Here is a 15791-nt window from a genome sequence, read left to right on the forward strand (position 1 = left end):
CAGGCATGCTCTTTACAGTACTGTAGGCAGCAGGTGTGAGGGTGCAGGCAGGGCCATGCTGCACAGTCACGAGCGGCTGGGAGTTAAAAGCCTCTAAAATCGAGACTAGAGCCTGTACTCACATCTGATTCATTCAGTGTGCTTCTAGCTCCAGCTTAGCCTACACAGAGCCGGGTGTGGCAGCCAGGAGAGAGCTTTTAGGTTGTAGATAAACAGGGCTAGAATAAATAAAGAAAATTTTTTAACATCTTTATTGGAGTATAATTGCTTTACAATCGTGTGTTAGTTCCTGCTTTACAACAAAATGAATCAGTTATATATATACATATGTTCCCATATCTCTTCCCTCTTGCGTCTCCCTCTCTCCCACCCTCCCTATCCCACCCCTCCAGGCAGTCACAAAGCACCGAGCTGATCTCCCTGTGCTATGTGGCTGCTTCCCACTAGCTATCTACCTTACGTTTGGTAGTGTATATATGTCCATGCCTCGATGATGGGGGAGGAGGGCTGTGAATAGCAATTCCACCCCATCCTGTCACCAGATGAAGACCTGCTCTGAGAGAGGAAGGTGTGTAGGGATTTGTTATGTAACTGTATGTAAACCAGTGAGCACAGTGTCTGGCGTTTAATCTATTTAACTTGATAGGTTCTACTTATCATTATCTTCTATGCATAGAACTGAATCATTTCACTTCATTTAAGATCTTGGGCTTCGCTGTACGCCTGAAACTATCACACAATTGTTAATCAACTATACTCCAATATAAAATAAAAAGTTAAAAAAAAAAGATCTTGGGTAAATGCTTGTGGTGTCAACTTTTGGAGGGGGAGACTTCCTACCTAGTGTCTGATTCTTTCCTGGCTCCTGAGGCCCACATCAGTGCTAGGGTCTCCTTGCCTTAGAGAAAAGTCAGACAGGGGCCCCCAAACACCATCATTCTCTCCCACATGGTCTGGCCTGTACCTCGGAGTAATCATTTCGTCTCTCTCTCCTCTCACCAGGGTGCTCAGGGCAAGAGAACTGGGAGAACTCATCAGACTATAAACAGCCAGCCAAAGGGGGCATTGCTCGCCTCTGAGGTGAGTACTATTATTACCCCCATTTCACTGATGAAGAAACTGAGGCTTAAAGAGTTTAAGTACCTGGTAAGTGAATAGAGTAGGAATCTGACATAAGCTGTCAGACTCCAGGGCTCATGTTGTCAACACTATTTATCCAGTTTTTCCAGGAAACCACCAAGGCTAGCTGTCCCCAGCTTTCCTTTTCCTGTTCCTAAGCAGCTGAGTGTATCTTAGTAGCTGGGGACTGCAGGGTATTAAACAGGAGATTGCACACATCTCATCGACTAGTGTGCCTGGACACACACAAGCTCTCCCCACCCCGGTTCTCAGCACCAGGGATGCATTCTGGGTAACAGATCCCATCCTTCACCCATCTGCTTTGACTGAACTTGTGGCTGTTGGTGAGAGGTGGGTAAAAGAAGTATCCACTTACCCATTCATCCAACAATAGTGATGGAACACCTACCCTGTGCCAAGCTCAGTGCAAGAGGCTATGTGCCAGAGGAGATAAAGGCAGGAACAAAACCCCTCTCTTCTAGGAGCTGACAGCCCGGTCAGGGGCGAGAGACAAGCAAATTTCATGGAAATTCTCATGGTGGTCACACCGGGTTGGGTGGGGACAGGACGGAGCAGGGTGGTTCAGGAAGGCTTCCTGAGGGCCTGAGCTGAATGCTGAGAGGAAAGTGAGTACGTGAAAGACATTCCAAGTAGAGGGATCATTGTGGTGAAATAAACAAGAAGAAATGGGAAGCTATGGAAAAGAAAAAAAAAGCAACAAGGCATGGCTAAACCAGTGGTTCTCAACTGAGGTGATTTTGTCCCCCAGGGGACACTTAGAAACATCTGGAAACTTTTTTCTTTCTTCTTTTTTTTTTTTTTGCTTATCACTCTGTGTGTGTGTGTGTGTGTGCACGCCTGCTACTGGTATCTAGTGGGCAGAGGCCAGGGATGCTGCTCAATATCTTACAATGTGCAGGACAGCCCTCCACAACAAAGAAGGATATCTGGCCCAAGATGTCAATAGTGCTGAGGTTGAGAAATCCTGGACGAGATCAACAAACATAAAAACAAACTATAGCACTTTGATCATTAAAAACGTCATAGGGAATTCCCTGGGGGTCCAGTGGTTAGGGCTCTGTACTCTCACTGCCTAGGGCCCAGGATCGATCCCTAGTCGGGGAACTAAGATCCCACAAGCCACGCAGAGTGGCCCAAAGAAAGAAAAAAGGAAATCTGTAAAACAAAACAAAAAACCTTCAAGGCACATGAATAGACAGACCAATGAATATATATATTTTATGAAGACTATAAATACATTTAGTATATGATAAATGTGGCATTCCAAATCCAGTGACTCTTCAATAAATGGTGTTGAGATTCCTGGGTAGCCATCTAATAAAAAATTAAGTTGAAGCCATACTTCACACCATATACCAGAATAAATTCCAAATGGATTCAGCATTTGAATGTTGACAAGAGAACCACACAGGTACCAAGAGAAACCATGGGAGAATTCTTTTATAATCTTAGAGTGGGAAAATTATTCCTAATTATGACTCAAAAACCACAGGCTGTCACATAACAAGCTGATAAACTCAGCTGATAAAAGTTAAAAAAAAATTAGAGCTTGTGCACACCAAACAAACGAGCAAACCTGTATAAGCAAAGTAACACACAAGTGAAAATCTGCAAAGAATATACACAACTCAGCAGAGGGCTAATCTCCTTAAACCATGAAAATATAAACAAACCTCTAAAGAAAAGATTTATAAAAATATGGGCAAAGGATGTGAAAAGACAACACTCAGAAAAAAAAAAAATACAAATGGCTGTGTGCTGAGATGCCTCTTATTTTTTTAAACCTATTAGCTTGGCAAAAACCCAAGTTTGGCTGTGAAGACATGACATTCCCATCCATTGCTGGTGAGCATGTCCACTAGTACAGCCCTTAAAAGGGTAATTTAGCAATCCTCATCAAAATAAACGCATACACCTTCTGACCCAGCAGCCCTGCTTCTTAGAGCTGACCCTACAGGGAGAAGTATTTGGATGCATATAAAGTGACATATGTACATGATTATAAATTGCAGCAAAAGATTAGAAGTGATTTAAATGCTCATTAATTGAGAACTGGTTAACTAAGTTAGGGGTCAGCGAACTCTCATTAAACTGGCCCTCTGCGTGCTTTTGCAGGGCCTGCAGCTGTGAATCGTTTTACATTTTTTAATGGTTGAAAAAAATCAAAAGAAGAATTCTATTTCATAACACATGAACATCGTATAAAATTCTAACATCAGCATCTATAAGTACAGGTATATGGAATACAGCCGGGGCCCTTTGTCTACGCACCATCCAGGGCTTCCTTTACACTAGAGCAGAGAGGGGAGTGGTTTTCACAGAGACTGGATGGCCCACAAACCCTCAAATATTGACTCTCTTGTCCTGACTATCCTTGACTATCTGGTCCAAAAAAGTTTGCCAGGTTAGAGTATATCCAAGCAATTGATTACCACAGAGCTATGAAAAACAATGAGAAAGCTCTTTATGAATTGCTATAGAAAGGTTTCTAGGATATTATTACTAAATTTTTAAAACACAGATGTAGAAAGTGTCAATTACATTTATCATTTGAGTAAAAAAAGGGAGAGGAATATGCATAAAAATTATCTGGAAGGAACTACAAGAAATTAGTGAATAGTGGTGCTTAGGGAAGTAAGATATTATATGTGTGTGTATTAGTATTACCTACTCAAAAAAGTAAATTAAAAATTATTTTTAAATACACACTGTGCCAGATGAGAACATGGATTTAGGCCACTGCAAGTGCTTGGGCCTGGCTGGAACAAAGCTTGTGAGTGGGGCTGGGGGTGAGAAGGTTGGAGAAGTCTGTGGGGCCTGATAGGAAAGGGCTTGTAGCTTGGGCCAAGGAGTTTGCATTTTCACATATCCAAGGACAAAGAAAAACAGGATCAATTTATGCTTTAAAAAACAAGATTCTGGAAAGCAGAAAAGGGTGGTTGGACAAGGCTTGGGCCGGTAGGGAGAGAAGCGGGTGGACTGGAGGTAGGGGATCAGTGGCTGCTTCTGAGGGAGGACCTGGGAGGCTGGGGACCAGGAGTGCAAGGGAGGCTTACTTTTACTGTAAATGTTTTTGTCAGATTTATGCATGTGCATTCCTTTCCATGTGCATTTATTTCCTATAGAAATCATTTTGTTTATTTTTAAAAGGAAAGCCCTTCAGACCAGGTGTGATGAGGCCTGAACTGTGTCAGTGGTGTTGGGGGTGGAGGCGGTGGGGGGAGCAGGGAAGAAGGGGAAAGTTAGGAGCAGAGTTGCCAGGACTGACTGGAAGTGGGGGTGATGGGCCTGGAACTGCACCCACACCTTCGAGGACCTGGGGAACAGAACCTTGTAGGGAGGAGGGTTGGAAGGTAGAAAGTTCACCTGCCCCAGGTGACTTCCCTCTGACTTCCTGAGGCCACAACACAGGCATCTGGAAGGTACAAAACATCACCCAGGCACTCTGACCCCAGCAGGATATTTATAGCCTGGACATGAACTGGGGGCAAGCCCCATGTTATGCAGATGATAAGGTCCAGCCCAGGCCACCAGGAATCCCAGCTGGTCCCTTCCTCCCATCTCCTTCCAGCCCTGCCAACCCCTTCCCTTCTCATAGCTCCAAAGGGAAGCCCTGCACAACCAAGCTAGGATATTCTCTAGAACTTCTGTGAGTCAGTAATTTTCTTTTTATCTGTACATGCTATATATGCCCCAATGACAGTGCACCACAAGCTCTTTGGAGGCAAAGACTGAAAGGTCTTTGTGACCTCACAGAGGCACACCGTTTCTTTTCTGTATGGTAGGTACCCATGAATGTGCTGTTTGGCTGGTTGATGGGGACTCCCCAGTTGTCTTCTTAACAGCACTGCCAACATACCCGCCCTCCCAACACATTTGCCCTCCGACTCTGCAGAGCCCCACCTCCACCGAAGGAAACTCTCGCTCGTCCAAGAAGTCAAGGGTCTGCTCAGTGTTCACCCCACTTTGTTGGTTCTCCACATTCAGCCCTCCTTTGCCCAGGTAGTACCACCCAAACAGAAACCCAGTAGCCAAAAGCTGTCTTTAAGCAAGTGTTCTGTTTGGCCTCTTGCACATGGAAGGGAACATAACAGTGAAAATGATAATAAGCAACAATGATCATCACTGTTTCAAAGAGACAACATCAGTGCCAGCAGTTCCAGTGAGACCCCGGGGTGTCAGTCACTTTATCTGCAAACAGAAAATGAAACTCACCTGCCTCTGGGGGTATAAAGAGTGCTTATAATGCTTAGAAAACTGGAAATACTTTATAACTGCCACTTATTGCTATTGTTCATAAGAGCGTTGTGATCACAGCAATCAGGATGCCAGTATGCTCTTGATACATGTGAGGGTCAGTACAATGAAATTAAGCGGGTACTAAATGTCAACCTCAGCTCAGAGCCCTGGACAGAAAATAAACCCATAACTCAGCTCCTGGGGCCACTGAAGATGGATGGTCTCACCCTTAGAGGGGGTGGGGCCTGGAATGTAATGGACTGGGGTCAGGGTCAGAAGTCCCTCAGCTCCCTTCCCAGAGGGAAGGGCAGATTCTGGGCAGCTCACAAAGGAGCATCATGGATCTGCCTCTTTTTTTCCCCCCACCTCCTCCTAAGGGAGAAAGTTCTTTTCTTTCCTGCCCCTCTGGGCAGAGCTGAAATTGAAAAGACCTTCTTGTTCCTAACAAGTTATATATATAGCTCAGCCTCAGGGCTGGGAGCTGCCTTTTGCAGCCACCCTGGACAGTTGTCCCAGTTAGCAGAAAAGCCAGGGGCGATCTTCTGGTGGCCCTTTATGCTTGTGGCATAAACTGAAATAGCGTCCCACGTCTCTGGGAAGGAGAGGACCTCACTGCAGAAATAATTTTCCAGAAAGCGATGCGGTGTTAGCTGCCTGAATAACATGGGGTCCAGCGCCACCTAGTGTCTACTGTGGGGCTTGACGCGCGTCCCGCTCCTTCGATAGGGTGTTTTGGAAACTGACTGTAACCACCAAAGGGGCTGAACTGAGGAAACACAGTACAGAGCACAGGGTTGTCCTCAAGCCCACGACGAGGGTCTATGATTTTGGTGGGAGAAGCTGAAAAGTTACAATTCTAATGCGTCATAGATGGGGGTGTGGGGTGAAGGAATGGGGGTGTCTTTCTCTTGGAAGGAAGATGAGGTGACTCTCAAGTAATATTTAGAGTCTTATTCCCAGAAGATTGGCTTGGGTTTGTCTGCTTGAATATTTTTGCTCACACTAAGGAAAAAAATACTGGTGCTATTTTATGACTTTTATGCTTTTCAAACTAGGTTCTCAGTGTTCCCCCAGAGCCAGCATATGGGCTATTTACACAAGTCCTTGCAAGCTGTCTCATCACTGAACCCACTCCTACCCCTTGCTAATGTCTTTGTGGGACAAGCAGTCTCCTTTTATTATCCTCCCCCTTCCTGGCTGCTTCAAACCATCTACTAATCAAAGCCACCATTTGCTCTTTGCTGTACATCGTTCATTTAAACCTCAGCACAGCCCAGAGAGTGGATGTTAGTATTCTCATTCTATATGTAAGAAAACTGATCCTTGGGGAGGTTAAGTGACTTACCCAGGATCTGTCAGCTAATAAGCAGAGGTGCGATTTGAACCCAGTTATTTAGCTTCATATCTTTTGTTCATTTCACCAGAGTATTCCATCTGCACCATGAGGGGGTAGCCAGCTAGTGCAGAGGAAGCTACCGTATCCAGGAGGTTCTGCAGAAGTCAAACACCCCTCCAGCTCACAGGACACTTCCTACTTTGGACCAGTCCCTGTGACCCCAAGGCTTGGCTGGACTCTTGGTGTTAACACCCCTCCTTCCTCACAGCATCAGTCCTGCTGCCTCTAACCCCAACACAAACACTTCCGCAGACTACACTCCACACTTGGAACCAGCCCAGAGGAATAATGAGAGCAAAGAGCAGGGATTTGGCAAACGTTCAGATTGCCAGGAGAATCGTGGATTTGTCTGCCTCCCTGGGTCTTGGCCTCATCCAGTGGAAAACTGAGAAAATTCCCTGCTGGCTCCTCCCTTCCCCTCCTCCCCCACCCCCTTCACCACTCTCCACCAAATACACACACCCTCCAGAGGAAGGTTAAGTAAGGCCACTCTCTGGAGTCCTCTGAAACAAAATTGTTGCTTAAATATACAGATTCAGAAATAAAGTTTAAATGGGTAACACACTGTAGCAGGATACAAATGCCGACCTCCACAAATGGGGTCAATGTCCAGGCTGCCGGCAGCCCGTGAGAGGTGGTTTGGGGTATTGGAAGGAGCACAGGATTAAGAGAGCTGGACTTAAATCCTCAGTCTGTCACCCGCAGCTGAGTGACTTTGGGCAAGTTGCTTAACCTCTCTGAGCCTCAGTTTCCTCATTTGTAGAATTTGTAGAATGAGGGCAATTTTTAAATTACCTACAAGGTAATAGATGAACAAGTGCTTTGTAAAGGCTGCAGGGTCGGGGGTAGCATATGAAGGAACGAACAGTGGGCATTAGCAGGATTTAGTTAAGAGATTTTTATTCACTTGGCCCTTTCCTTACTGCCCCCCTACCCCGCCATCCAAAAAGAGAGACGTCTCTTACAAAGTGTATCTTAACACACACATGCGCACGCACACACACACCCACACACATTCTCGCAGTCTCTGAGGGCTCATCACTTTTTTAGAGCTAACTGATCTTGGAAAACAGCTTTTCCAATAAAGACCCAGGGGCCAGGGACTGCTGGATGCGCTTTCTTTAGAGGAAGCAGGAAAAACAGAAGCAGGAAGATCGATGGCAGCACATCCATTATTTGCAAGAGGAAGGCCCAGAAAAGCTATTTGCTCTGTTGCCGGCTAATAAAGATGGACGTTTGTGGCCAGCACAGGAGCAAACGCGTCCACAGCAGCCCAGCAGAACTAATGCATTCAAGGGGAGAGGAATAAAACCCTGAGGAGGAGCTGTTAGAGAGCCGGAGGTGGGGTGTGGCATCCTCTCTCCCCCTGGTGAAGCCAGCTTGAAAACTTCTCGATTTCTTCACACGCTCCACTTCTAATTTAAGGCGTCTCCACCCAGTTTGGAAAACGCTGTGCCTCTTGCACAGAGGGAGGAAAGAGCTTCCTAAGAGAGACTCAGGAAGAACAAAGACCTCATTAGAATCCACCACTTATTCTGACTACGCATTCCCAAGAATCTCTATTGATGATCTCAGGTACAAATGAAGTGGTAATTAAGGATACGATGCAAATGATTTTCAGCTTAGTAACTCTCCTTGTAATTGAAATTTACTAAATTAAGTCTGAGATTTTTTTAAACTGGGTCTTTAAAAAAAATTCCCACAGCTATAATACCCACTCTCCTCCCTGCCACCCACCCCTCTGTAATGTAATTACTTAAAAAAAAGATCTACCGTGGGGTTGACAGTGCACTGCCTACGGATATGTTAAAGTTGGCGCTCGCTCTCTGAAATGCTGGTCTCCAATAAACAATCCCCAGGAAGCAAATGAGGAGGGGGCCTTGCATCAAGCTGCTGTTGTATTATCACACATGGGACAAGGAAACTGGACGTAGGGCTGGTGGCATTGGCAACGCTGGACACAAATTTCTCAGCTTCTCTCTCCTGGTCCTTTCCTCTGATCTGGAGCGAACTGAGGACGGCTCAGTGGAAGGAGTGAACGATTATTGCTTTATTGGGGTAGGAGAGGAATTGGAATCTTTCCGAGGTCCTGACAAGGGTGCTGACTCGGGAGACGGAGGGTTTAGGGAAGATCAGAAAGCCGTCTCTGTTTTCTTAGAGGCCAGAGAGCCCAAGCTCAAACTGGAATAGCCCTGGGACACCTCCAAATCCTGTCCCCTGCCACCTGGTGCGACCACCGCTCGCCTTAGCTGGTTTCTTCCGAGCGGAGGGCCATGCCCACCAGGCTCAGTCAGCCGGGTGGGAAGCGATAGGAGCCTTGTGGCCTGAGACCGGGACCCCAGAGGCGCTCCAACCTCCCATCCTCACCCCCACTTTGGCCCTTGTCCAAACAGTAAAGAGGACTGAAAGTTGTCCGGAGGATATCTGACCTTCCAGAAGAGCACATTAGCTGTTTCATTGAACTCAGATGAAAACACCTGTTTGCCTTTGAAATCAAGCTCCAGTTTCCTCGAGAGCAACCAGCAGAATTGATGTGGGAGAACAGGACCGAGTCCCCAACAGCTGCCGCCTTCGTTCTCTTCCCCTCCCCTCGCCGCCCCACCCTCTGGGCACACAGCTTCCTGAAACACCTGGAGCTAATTGGCCCTCACAGTCCAAAAGTCCAAGGCTGCAGGTCCATCTGAGAACTCAGTAAAATGCAGCTCTCTGGCAGGAAGCACAGACTGAAGGAAAATGCTTCCTCCCACTGACCCCACCCCTTTATTTAAAACAAAAAATTAAATGAGATATAATTTATATGTAATAGTGTATTAGTTTTAAGTGTGCAACATAGTGATTCGATATGTGTATATATTGTGAAATGATCACTACAATAAGTCTAGGTAACTTCCTTCACCTCACATAATTACAATTTTTTTCTTGTGATGAGAACTTTTAAGATCTATTCTCTTAGCAACTTTCAAATATACAACACAGCATTACTAACTATGGTCACCGCACCGTGCATGACATCCCCAGGACTTATTTATTTTATATCTGAAAGCTGTTTTCTCTCCATCAGTTCCCATCACTAGTGTTTGAAACTTTAGTAAATGTTTAACCAAACAACTTCTGTTGGCAGAGACAAGCAGCAGAGTTGTTTCTGGAGAGCGTAATAGGTGTTTGTTCCATTAGTAAATCAGATTTAAAAAAAAGACAGGCAATAGCAATCTCGTCTACAGATAAGCTCGCACTTAAAACACTGGCCTGAAGTAACATGGGCGTGTTTTCTGTTGGGTCCCAGTGCCCAGTATGGGGCCTGGCACATGGAAGGTGCACAGTAAATATTGGCTGGATGAATGAGTGAATAAATGACTCATGGTCACAAACTTTTAGTAGCTTCTCAATGGTACAGGGAAAATGCCCTAATTCTAGAATCTGGTATTTAGGATCCTGCAATCAGACGCCAGCCCACCTTGCCTGCCTGGCCCCCTCAGACACTCTCTGCATGCTGACCGCACTAGGCCAGACATCAGAGTCACCTGGAGGGCTTGTTAAAACACACCCAGCAGGGGCGCACCCCTGGGGTTTTTGAATCAGCAGATGTGGGGTGGGGTGGAGGATTTGCCTTACTAACAAGTTCCTGGATGCTGCAGGTGCTGCATGTCAGGAACCACACTTTGCCCACACCTCTCCATTGCCACTAAGGGCACCCCTCCCCCCTGCATCCCTCCAGTTGGTCAAGGTCAAATGCTACCTTGTCAACAAAATTGAATAGGCTAGCAGAAACTGCTCCTTGACCCTTCCACACCTCCTAATGCTACAGACCCCTACGCCCTCCAGGACACTTCTTATTTTATCTGTTCAGCTGTATCTCCCTGACCTTGCAGGTCTACAGCGCCTGCTTCCCTTGACCCACATCTGCCCGATCTTCTGCTTCATTCTCCACATTTTGGAATCCCACTCACCCTCTGATGCCAGCAGAAACCCCACTCTCCCGGCCTTTCCAACCTCTCAGTAGAGAGCGCCACCCCGTGGACTTGGAACCTTATCTTCCACGATACACTGACTTCCCCAGTGCATCAATTTCCTCACCTCCCTCACTCCGATGGAGCTCCTTAAAGGCAGGAGGCAGGTCTCAAGCCTTTTCAACTCACCCCTTAAGGGCCTTGTGCAGCGTGGCCTTATAACCGGAGTGAACTAAAGACATGTTCCTTGCGTGCTCAAATTCCTTCCGCTTACTGAGACCTTAATAGGGAACTTAATAAAGTACCTGATACTGCACTCCCACCGGGGATCCAAAGGTGACTAAAACACAGAAAGTGCCCTAGTATTAATATCTGTTTTCCAGTTTAAATGTCACTGCTCATTATGCCCACTTTGCTTTTCTTCCAGCCCCTGGCCTGGGCTGTGACTGACCTACAGAGACCACTGGATATCCTTCCTCATCTAAACAGGTGAGGGGTCCCCATCACTAAGACACAGTTCAAGTTCTCGCCTTACTTGTTGTCTCTGAGACTCGGAAGGGAAGGGTGACTTTCGGTGGTGAGTCAAGTGATGTGACTCATCCAGGACAGGTGAGAGGCAGATGAAAGGAGACTTTCTGCAGCCTGCTGAAACATCAGTGACTAAGACCCAGGGAATGTACCAAGAACATTCTCAGTTCTCAGTTGTGGGCACCTGAAAGGGCGGTGCCTCACCCCATCCTCCTGTCGTTCGGGCTTACAGCTTCATGCCCTCACAACCTCATGATCCTAACAGTTTGTTATAGAAACCCAACTTAAGCAAAAGGGGAACTTTTTGCTCACCTTTGTGTCTTGACTCAGGGAAGCTCATGGAATTGAATAAGGAGCTATTGCATAGGAACCCGGATTTAGGGACCAAAACTGGTCCCAAGTATGCCAGGACCCTCTCTCTGTCCACCCAACTTTCATTTCTGCACATTTTTTGCATGTTGGCCTAACTCTCTCCTGCCACAGGTGGGAGAAGGGGTACCACGATCAGCCCAGTCTGGGTTCCACGCCTACCAAGGCCATATGAAATGGGAGGGGGACTGTTCCCCAAAGGAGAGATGGGTGTCAGGCAGACCAACATCAGAGATCCACTACAAATAGTTATGTCTTATAACATTCCAGGCACTGAGTTAAGTGTTTTACATACATGATCTCATTTGATTCCCAAGCTGATTCTATGAGGCAGGTCCTATATAAGACATTTGCCTTTCTTTTTTCTTTCTTTTTTTTTTAATATTTATTTATTTGGCTGTGCTGGGTCTTAGTTGTGGCAGTCTGGCTCCTTAGTTGCGGCTCACCCACTCCTTAGTTGTGGCATGCGAACTCTTAGTTGAGGCATGCATGTGGGATCTAGTTCCCTGACCTGGGATCCAACCTGGACCCCCTGCATTGGGAGCATGGAGTCTTAACCACGCGCCACCAGGGAAGTCCCTGCCTTTCATACAACTGAAAAGGCACAACACAAATTGTAGCTAGGTCCTTTCTGCCAGCTCCAGTGCTGGGCTTGGGACACTCAGAAAATATGGTCTGGAAATGAGAACACATTTTCTTTGGAAATAAACACATTGCTTAGGAAGAGAACCTGTAAACCAATGTTTTAACTCTGGTTGTCTCTATATCAGTAGCTAAGAGGCTAAGACAATAAATGTTGCTTATGTTTCCAGTTGTTAATTCTGGATAACTTAAATCTCTCTACGAAGCTACCAGCTCTCTGTGAATCTACATTGAAGGGAAGTAAGTCTCATCATGGAAGATCAAAGGGGCTTCCTTCCCTGTCCCATCCAGTCAAGAATACACATCCTTTGCGATAACATTTAAAAGGACGGTCAGATTAGATTAGAATAAGGCATGGGATTTTCTCTCCAGCCACAGGATATATGCCATCAGGAGAGGTTTTCATGGGTCCTGGGACCCCACTCAAAGAAGACCCTCTCCTCTCTGCTTTATTTCTATAACCAGTTCTTACCTGTGCTTCCTCCAAGAAGAAAGGCTTTGAGACTTGCTCACAGCTTTACCACTAAGAGAAAATGGATCATAACATACCCTGGTCACCGCCTGCTTGAGAGGTCCTGTGTTCCACCAGGGGTGTGGCTCTTTGGGTCCCAAGATTCTCCAGGGCTAAGAGCAACCTCTCCAGTGTTCGTACTAGACTGTGAACTTCATGCAGTTGCAGACTTGGCCTCTTATGTTCACCATCGCATCCTGACTCCCAGCACAGTAGCTGGCACACAATAGGTGCCCAATAAATGACTGTTGAATGAATGAATGATATTCCATTCTCAAGTGATGCCTCATGTAACTACTGAAATTAGTTGGTAACGATGAGCCAGGGTCACTGTGCTGGCCACTATAGTTATGAGCAGAGGGGACCATCTTTTTTAGTTTCAAAATAAGGACCCAAGTTTGTCAAAGACACCCAGCACTGGTCAGACCTGAGGGTCCTACTACTTTGGTTTTCATCAATGCAAATGCCAACTCTTTTGGTAAATATTTTCATAAATTCTCTATAATATTCTGCCATGTATTTGTTCAATATAAACATACTGGCCACAGACTTCAAATCTGGGGCAAAGAACATTCAACTGAAGTCAGATGACCAGAGTTCACCAGTTCTATCTCCACTAGCAAGAGCTAGTTTTACTGAACACTTACTATGTGCCTGGTGCTTTTATGCATGATCGCATTTAATCTTCAAGAAAATACTATGTAAATGATGCTATAAACATCTCCATTTTACCTATGAGTAATGTGGGGATTCTAGGGCATGAATACATAGTTCAGTGCCACATAGCCACATGGTAACTAGGGCAATCGAGGCTATAATCCGTCTGTCTGACTTCCATGCTGGTGTTCTCTGCAGCAGTTCACACTGTAGCCTTGCAAGTCATTTAACCTCCCGAGCCTCACTTTTGTCTTCTTTCTAATGGGGATAAAAATCATCTCACGGGATAAATATTATGTTGCTACATCGTGTAAACTGTAAAGCACCACTTACCTTTTAAGTTAACATTGTTATTGTTCCAGATTCAACACGAAGTGTTGGAAGCTAGCAGTACACTGATAAATGCTTTTCTTCCCCCATAGTCATCTTGCCAATGCTTCATTCGTCAACAAACTTTACCAAACGCCTGCTTTGTGCCATTCACACAAAGATGAACGAGGGTGTCCTTGCCCCCAGGGGGCTCACAACCTTATGAGCATTTCCATTGCTTAATGAGGCTCAAGGTTGGGTCTACACTCACCCCAGGAGTCACCATTGCCTGATAGCGTTCTATTCCTCTGGAAGAAAGGCAAAGGTGAAGTTTGATCCTAATGGTCAGACCCCTCCTACAAATGATGGTACAACAGCTTGTTTAATCGGTTCAAACAGCTCCTTGCTTTCCTGGCCACACGACCTTCGGTAAATTACTTGACCTCTTTACAGCTCAGTTTCCTCGTCTTTTAGGGGGGATGATAGGGACAATTTTTAATAATATGTGTACAGAGTTTAGTTCAGTGCCTGGCATGTAGCAACCGTTAGCTGATGTGCAGGCAAAGGCAGTGGGAACAGCAATACTGGCTGCTGCAGGGACGAGCGTATGAGCATGTGAAAGGGGACACAGTGGCCATTGCCTAGAAGGAGGGCAGATCCTTAAGGAAGGGGGAGGGAGATGCACCCGCTCCTCAGTGAATTGGGAGGGGGCATTTGGAACGAAGCACCATTAGACAGCCCTCCCTTACACAAGGTAGCCAGAGAAAAAAAGGGCCAAAGCACCAAGTAATAAAATCGGAATGCCTTTTCCACACTGAAAACTATTGTTTGTTGGCAGGTAGGGAGTATCAGGTATTTGTGTTATGCTTTCAAATTCATCATCTCATTAGATCCTCAAAACACCCCTTACCCACCAGGCACACAAGAAGAAAATGATCACCCCCATTTTATAGATGGTGAAATTGAGATTCATGAGGTGAAGCCGTTTGTTTGAGGTCACACTGTTAGGAGTGGTGGAATTGAACTAGCATCCAGTGCTCAGTTCAGGGTTCAACACCATCTTCCCAAGCAAATCTTTGCGGAGAAAACTTGAAAAAATGTGGACGCACATCTGAGTCACCTGGAGGAGCTTTAAAACTCCAGATTCCCAGGCCTTCCTGAGACCTACTAAATAAGAATCGATATGTTACAGGAGCTCAGGAAGCTCCCTCGGGGGAGCTGATGCAGTTGGGCTGGTGAGGTGGACTGGTGTCTGGAAGCCAGTCGCAGAAGCAATAATGCTGTGTTTCTGGCTATAAGAGGGTTTGGAGGCTGCTATATGTCCGGCTGCTTCGGCCAGGAGAACTGCAATAGCCCACCAGCTGGGGTTACACCCATCAACAACGCTGCCACTTCTCTTGCCCTGCCCCGTCCACTTTCCGACTGCAACAAGCGTGAGCATGCCTCTATCCCCCACTGACCCACATGCTCGCAAATCCTGCTTAAACCCTCCTGAGTTTTCGCAGACCCCTAGCCTGACTGACAAACACTGCCTGATTCCACTGCATTATCCACCACTTTCTTCCTCACAAGCCTTCCTTCAGTCCCTAGAAATGCAGAGATCCTCTCCTACCACAGGGCTTTTGCACTGCTGCCATCTGCAATGCCTAGGGCTCCCCATCCTACTGCCCCACCCCTTCCTCTAGTTAACGCCGCCTCCTTCTAATCTCAGCATTATTTCGTCAGGGGAGTCTTCCTTAACCCCCATCTAGGGCAGAGTCCTCTGTTACATGTTCTCTTAGAACCAAGTTCCTTTCCTCAGCACTTCTTGTCACTGATTACAATTGTGCGTGAAGTGTGTGGCTATTTTATTTAGGTCTATCTCCCTTCACCACCGGCCGTGGAGAGGCGAGATCTTGGAGAAATCTGTCTCCTGTCTGCCCTGCTCATCAATGCCTTCTCGTTGCTGGGGACTCAGCGAACACGTGTGGAACCGTGTTCCATGTATGTCTTTAATAGAAGACATGATTTGTATAGTAGGACGGGCCAGCAGCCTGCTGCCTCCACCTCACCA

General features: G+C 46.3%; 1 long non-coding RNA gene across 1 annotated transcript in view; it reads left to right on the plus strand.

Moving 5' to 3' along the window:
* The first annotated feature begins 1000 nt into the window (after positions 1-1000).
* Positions 1001-15791, plus strand: part of LOC115864023 (uncharacterized) — a 66599-nt gene continuing 51808 nt past the window's right edge. Inside the window, exons 1-2 of the long non-coding RNA XR_004043772.2 lie at positions 1001-1080; positions 11150-11211. This is a non-coding gene — a long non-coding RNA (uncharacterized lncRNA). The remainder of the gene's footprint in view (positions 1081-11149; positions 11212-15791) is intronic.

This window comes from Globicephala melas, chromosome 12 (genome assembly GCF_963455315.2).
Source record: "Globicephala melas chromosome 12, mGloMel1.2, whole genome shotgun sequence".
NCBI lineage: Eukaryota > Metazoa > Chordata > Mammalia > Artiodactyla > Delphinidae > Globicephala > Globicephala melas.